This window comes from Cervus canadensis, chromosome 12 (genome assembly GCF_019320065.1).
Source record: "Cervus canadensis isolate Bull #8, Minnesota chromosome 12, ASM1932006v1, whole genome shotgun sequence".
In the NCBI taxonomy this organism is placed as follows: domain Eukaryota; kingdom Metazoa; phylum Chordata; class Mammalia; order Artiodactyla; family Cervidae; genus Cervus; species Cervus canadensis.
This window is the reverse complement of record NC_057397.1, coordinates 26,977,943-26,985,125: the sequence shown is the minus strand read 5'-3', so window position 1 is coordinate 26,985,125 and position 7,183 is coordinate 26,977,943.

Genomic DNA, 7,183 nt, shown 5'->3' with positions numbered 1-7,183 from the left:
CATTGTAAGGAATTCCACCATTTACTTTTTAGACCAACAGGTTTGTTTCCATTCTTTAATTTGCTATTACAAACAATACTGCAAGGAGTATGCCCCCCACCGCCAGCACACACCTTTTTTTTTTGGTGCACTTATGTACAAAAAGAACTTCCTAGGAGAGGAATTCAGAGTGGTGTTGAAAAAATGAAGACAACGGCTGAAATGAAGAGAGTAAGCTTGGACTGGGGAGAACTCTGAAGCTGAGGGTCCAGTTAGGGGGCACAGGGTCAGCAGGGACCAGAGCCATGGAGACCAGAAATAGATCACACACATGGGTGTGACCTAAAGAAAGGCCTGAAACAAACTTTTCCCACCTCCCTCCCCAAACCGTCACCCACCCACACACGGCACACACCACCCACACACGCACACAGCACATATCATCCAGGGCAACCTTCCCTCCTCATCATGAGGGTTTTTCACAAAATGCTGTGAATTTCAACACTTTCAGATCTCATTTTCCACCATACATAATTGAAGCAGGGTGGAGAGATAGTGCTCACATTAATACAGGCAATCACCGTGAGACTTTGAGACCCCCCCCAAATCAGTCTCCACGAAGCCAGACAGAAACACAAGTTGGGACAATGGCTGGTAGAACAGCTAATCCTATTGACCCATATTTAGACTAATGGAGGAGCTTCATTTCCAAAATCACTGCCATAAAGTTATGACTTTTCTTATACCAACTACCTTTGTAAAGGTTTGGGGAATGATAAAGGGACAGAAAGAGGACCAGATAGAAAAAAGAAAAACAAACTCATTTTTTGTAATCCTCCACAGTGCATATATTATCTTCCAATATAATAAAACTTTCCCGGCCTCTTGACGACTGAGAAAACAGAGAAAGTCTAAGTTGAAATATGATAAAGAAAAACCTCAGCCAGGGCAATGGAAAATGTAATCAAACCTCAATAGCTCCCTCTGCTGTCGTTTTATGTAATTTAATTTTTCTGTTTGTTTTATTCAATTACAAATCACATGAAGCTGGGTAGTATAGAAGTCAGTTGATAAAATCCTTATTACTTTATCTAAAACTGGAAGCAGCACCCTGGATCATGTCTCCTGCACTGGCAGTTCTTTTTCCACTAGCACCACCTGGGAAGCCCACTTCTGTATCATGAATAAGGATGATCCGATGGTGGGGCATTTTTCTATGCAGCAGAGGCATTAGGGTAACTTAAAGAAGTGGGGTAACTTAAAGAAGTGGCTGGGCTTCCCTCGTGGCTCAGCGGTAAGGAACCCAGCTGTCAAAGTAGGAGACACAGGTTGGATCCGTGGGTCGAGAAGATTCCCTGGAGTAGGAAATGGCAACCCACTCCAGTATTCTTGCCTGGAAAATCCCCTTAGAGAGAAGAGCCTGGTGGGCTATAGTCCATGGAGTCAGACATGACTTAGCTACTAAACAACAACAACAAATGAAATGACTACATTTCTGAAGTGAAACGTGATATATACGCTTCAATAAACCTCAGTCTCTAAAAATTAGGCACATTTTTTAAAAGACAACTCTGAATGATTCACTTGTCTAGGCCACACTGGTCCTGTGAGAGCTGAAAAACCCACGGCTTTGAAAAGGATGTGGAAGACGTAAGGTTGGAATGCAGAGAAAGGAACAAACACCAGGACAATTAGGAAAAGAACAGGTTCTTCCACTTGAGGCGCCAGGACCGCAGGCACAGGATGGGGTGGAGCCGGTACTGACACGCCCTGGAGGCTGCAGGCAGGATGCCCCTGGGCGGGCATCCTCACCGGACACTCCCAACAAGTCTGAGCGGGGATATTTCTCACTTGACGAACAAGAAGACACTTAATTGTTTGGTCTAAACTAAAGAGAAAGCTTGGGCACAGATTGAGAAGCCTTTGGCTTTGAAGTGGGAGCTAGAAAATCTGGGCTTTGAAGTCCTCATTCTGTCACTCACGGGGACCCTGGGAAAGTCATAGCCTCGCAGCCTGTTTCTTCCCCTGGAAATTGAAAGATGTGATTCAAAGGCCTCACAGGTCTTTTTCAGCACTCGAAACCATTGCAGACCCATCACACTCTATTCCCACCCCCCCTTTATCTGGCCCAGAGATGGCTCAGTTTAAATGACAATCAAAGGCAATTTGGGGGAAAAAGAAAAAAGAGAGGAAGGTAGGAAGGAAGAAAGGAAAGAAGGAGGTGGAAAGAGGGAAAGAGTGGGAGTGAGGTAGGAGATAGATGGGCTCCAGGTTAGACATTTAAAACTGGCCTCCTGTTTGTATTTCATGGGGCACGAAGAAGTGGCCTTCAGATTAGATACTTAATACTGCTAGCATTTCTTGAGACAAGAGATAGGTGGGCTCCAGTTAAGGCATTTACAAGCAGCCTCCTGTTTGCCCTCTGAGATGGAAATAACAACAGAAACAGGGTAAGTAGCCAGTGTTTGTCTCTTGTAAACACCTTAAGGTAACAGTCATGACAATAATCAAGGTAATGGTCATGGCAAGGACAAAGAGGGGCAAAACCCTGTTCAAGTAAAGGATTAAAGGAGCTCCATTTCCCCCCTTTTGGGGACATGAGACACTATACATGCGCAGAAAGGCTCCTGGGGTCACAAGTCAGGGGACAATACCAGCCACAGTGAGTCCTGCTCCTCCCAGATGCCTTCACTTCAAGATCCATCTTGGCTCAGGGGTGTGTGGGCACCCAGGGGAGGATAGGTCAGATGTGGAAAAAGGAACCAGAAAATTGGTTAAAGATAAACAAAGACCCGGAAGAACTGCCCTACATAGATGACTTAATTGCCTCTTTATTGCGCTCCTCCTCAGTGGGGGGACAGTCACACCGTTTCTCTGCGGTGTTCATCTCTTCCTTGCTTCTGCCCTAACTAAACAAACCATTTCTGTATGTGCTCTCCCACTTGTTGTACTATGTCTCTGATAATAAACTCTGTACCTGCATTTATAGTTTCTGCCCCCGGGATCTTTCACTGGGGCCAAAGATCCAGGGAAAAAGAGATTCTAGCCTCTAGCCTTGCTGGTCTGGTGGCTAGGATTCCTGGTTTTCACTCAAGTTACCCAGGTTCAATTCCTGGTCAGGGAATTATGATCTTGCTTCATGCCATTGCTCACTGCTGCCTCACTGAGATCAGGAGGAAAGGAGGGAGGAAAAGTGGGAGGGAAGCTGGCAGATTTCAAAAGAGCAGCCAGATAGAATACTTGCAGTGAAATGGAGATATTGTCAGGTGGTGAAACGTGCCCCTTGGTGAGAAAAATTAAAGTCACATGGCTTTTTTTCAAACAATAATGAACAGCAGCAACTTCTTCCCGCTCTACCCACCACCAGTTCACAGACTGACGTCTGGATCTCAATCAGCAAAGGCCACCATCGCAGTGTCAATAGCAAAGGCTCCATTCACCTCAACCCTGGAGCGGCTGGGAGGTGCCGATGACTCATTCAACTGGGAGCTTCAGAGCAGTTTACATGCCAGAGAAGTCCCTTCCCTCCTAATCTCACAGTTTACAAAGACAAGAACAAACACAAACAGTTCTGGATTTCTATGAAGAAAGTAGAGGGTAAAAGAATGGAGTGGTAGGGTAACTGTTTCAGCTATGGCGACCAGGGACATTCAGTCTCTCTCTCCCTTATATGTATATCCTGGGTTCGCAATACGTGAACCGTGAACTTGCAGATGTTCAAGCTGGTTTTAGAAAATGCAGAGGAACCAGAGATCGAATTGCCAACATCCACTAGATCATCGAAAAAGCAAGAGAGTTCCAGAAGGACGTCTATTTCTGCTTTATTGACTATGCCAAAGCCTCTGACTGTGTGGATCACAATAAACTGGAAAATTCTGAAAGAGATGGGCATACCAGACCACCTGACCTGACTCTTGAGAAACCTGTATGCAGGTCAGGAAGCGACAGTTAGAACTGGACATGGAACAACAGACTGGTTCCAAACAGGAAAAGGAGTACATCAAGGCTGTATATTGTCACCCTGCTTATTTACCTTATGTGCAGAGTACATCATGAGAAATGCTAGGCTGGAAGAAGCACAAGCTGGAATCAAGATTGCTGGAAGAAATATCAATAACCTCAGATATGCAGATGCCACCACTCTTATGGGTGAAGAGGAACTAAAAAGCCTCTTGATGAAAGTGAAAGAGGAGAGTGGAAAAGTAGGCTTAAAACTCAACATTCAGAAAACTAAGATCACAGCATCTGGTCCCATCACCTCATGGGAAATAGATGGGGAAACAGTGGAAGCAGTGGCTGACTTTATTTTTCTGGGCTCCAAAATCACTGCAGATGGTGATTTCAGCCATGAAATTAAAAGACGCTTCCTCCTTGGAAGGAAAGTTATGACCAACCTAGATAGCATATTAAAAAGCAGAGACATTACTTTGCCAACAAAGGTCCATCTGGTCAAGGTTATGGTTTTTCCAGTGGTCACGTATGCATGTGAGAGTTGGACTGTGAAGAAAGCTGAGTGCCGAAGAATTGATGCTTTTGAACTGTGGTGTTGGAGAAGACTCTTGAGGGTCCTTTGGACTGCAAGGAGATCCAACCAGTCCATCCTAAAGGAGATTGGTCCTGGGTGTTCATTGGAAGGACTGATGCTGAAGCTGAAACTCCAATACTTTAGCCACCTCATGTGAAGAGCTGACTCATTGGAAAAGACCCTGATGCTGGGTAAGATTGAGGGCAGGAGAAGGGGACGACAGAGGATGAGATGGTTGGATGGCATCATCGACTCGATGGACATGGGTTTGGATAAACTCCGGGAGTTGGCGATGGACAGGAAGGCCTGGCATGCTGCGGTTCATGGGGTCGCAAGGAGTCGGACACGACTGAGCGACTGAACTGACTGACTGACCTTTGCTTGGAGCTTTGTCAGCTAAATGGTGGTGTGGAAAGAAGAGCAGAGGGAAAAGGAAGTGAGAGGGTGCTGAGTGGGGTTAGGAGAGGCGAGCACGACCAAGGATGAAGGCAAGCATCCCCCAGCAGATATCCCCCAAAACAAATCCCTGACAAATACGAGCACAAGTCAAAACTAGTTTGAGGGACTTCCCTGGTGGTCCAGTGGCTAAGACTCCGTGCTCCCAATGCAGGGGGACCAGGTTTGATCCCTGGTCAGGGAACTAGATACCACATGTCACAGCTAAAGGTCTGAGTGTGGCAACTAAGACCCGGCACAGCCAAATAATAAATATTAAAAAAAAACAAAACTAATTTGAGCGTCAAATCATTCCCGTTCTTATTTCTATAGGCAATAAAGCAGCAGATAAGGTGAGGAAATGATACAAAGTTAAAGGGAAAAAGTTCAGGGGTAATTAAAATCTCTGAACAATAGGTCCCTTGTAATGAAGATGCTAGCTGAGAAGCCTGTTGGACGTTATGTTGGCAGATCAAGAAAGACAAAGACTGGTGTGTGTCTCTAGAAAGGTGGGGGGTTGTGTGCCCGTGAATGGTGGAGTTGTCCAACAGGACCTGACAGATCTAAGGACAGCTATTCACACAAAAGACCACGAACACCACACAGTCCATCAAGTGTCCCCAAAGCACTGGTTCCCGGGGGGCATCCACAGTGCCAAGTTTATACTCATAATCATACCAGGACTCTTCATTCTTATTTCCTCCTGAGTGTACAGTCCAGTTTCCCGGAGAATTACATGACAAGAGACACGGCAACAGCTTGAACACAAGAACGATGAAAATCCAGCCGCTACTAAATGAAACAGTAAGCCCTTCAGAATTCTTCTGTTTTAGTTTCCAGTACGGTAACTGTTGATAAAACCCATAGGAACAAAAGCTTCTGGGGTTCCTCAATCATTTCAGGGTAACAGAAAAGTTTGAGAACTGTGGTTCAACCTGTTAGTAAATTTGAGGTTATTAATATTATATAGTATTGTACTATAAATATGATGTAAATGTTATAATAGGATAGTGATTGGTGATCATTTTATTATTAATTAGGGGAGTTGCATTAAGACTAGGTACTAGGACAGTAGATCCAAGACTCAAAACCATCCTTGAACCACTTCCAAGGCAGTAATTTGTCTAGCATTGGGCCTGTGTGACACTCCTGAATGATGTAAAAGCAGATCTACAATGACAGAAGATCGGAGGCTTTCCTTGAAAGGGATGGATGTTTCTACACCAAACGATACACAAGAACTGAAGGGGGAAAAGAGGCTGTGTCTATGAGAATGAAACTCACATTAATGTCTTTTTTTGCATTTGAACTTTTCTCAGAAAGCTGTTCAATATTTCTCCACACACACTCACATACATATATATGCTATTGATATTCATTCCTTTGGTTTTTCATTTGACCTTTCAACTACTGCCTGGAAACCTGAAGAAATTTGAAAACTTCAGTTTTCCATTTCACATTTCATTTAACACGTGACTTTTCAACCATTGCCTGGAAAGCTGAAGAAATTTGAGAAAAAAAAAAGAACCAAAACAAAGAATCAAGCCAAAGCTACATACAACTATACAACTCCAAGATAGGTATTGAATATCTAACCTCTTTCTCAGGCCTTCCCACCCCCAACCTTACTAAAGGAGTAACGGGGGGCGGGGGGGACCATCAATTTACATAAATTCTGAGAAAGGAAACATGTGCCTTTCCAAAAGAGGAATGATTTGACTCAAGACTTGACATGGTTTCAGTTGGCTTTAAATTTAGATACAAAAAATTGTTAGTGGGTACATTTCTTCTCTCCAACATTACACAGAAAACATTGCTCATAGTTTAGATATTTGAAATAAATATGTAAGTGCTGGCACATTATATTTTCCAAGGGATATGAATACTTCTCTTTATTACATTTATTTGCAAAGATGTCCTACGAGCTTATCATTACATATGGACACAGGCAGTCATGTTAAGATATTTAACACAGAGGGAAAGAAGTTTTGGGACTTTAAAAAGGATAATTTAGGTCAAAACCTTTAAAATAAAGTGTTAAATAATGAAAGATATGTCATTTAAGGAGTGGATTCATAAGTGATACAAACAAACCTTGTACCTTGTAATTTAAAACAAATACGCAGAGAATTCCCTGACGGTCCAGTGGTTAGGATTCTGTGCTTTCACTGCCAAGGGCCTGGGTTCAGTTCCTGATCTCGGAATTAGGATCCCACAAGGATTTGATTTAGGTCAAAGAGTTCT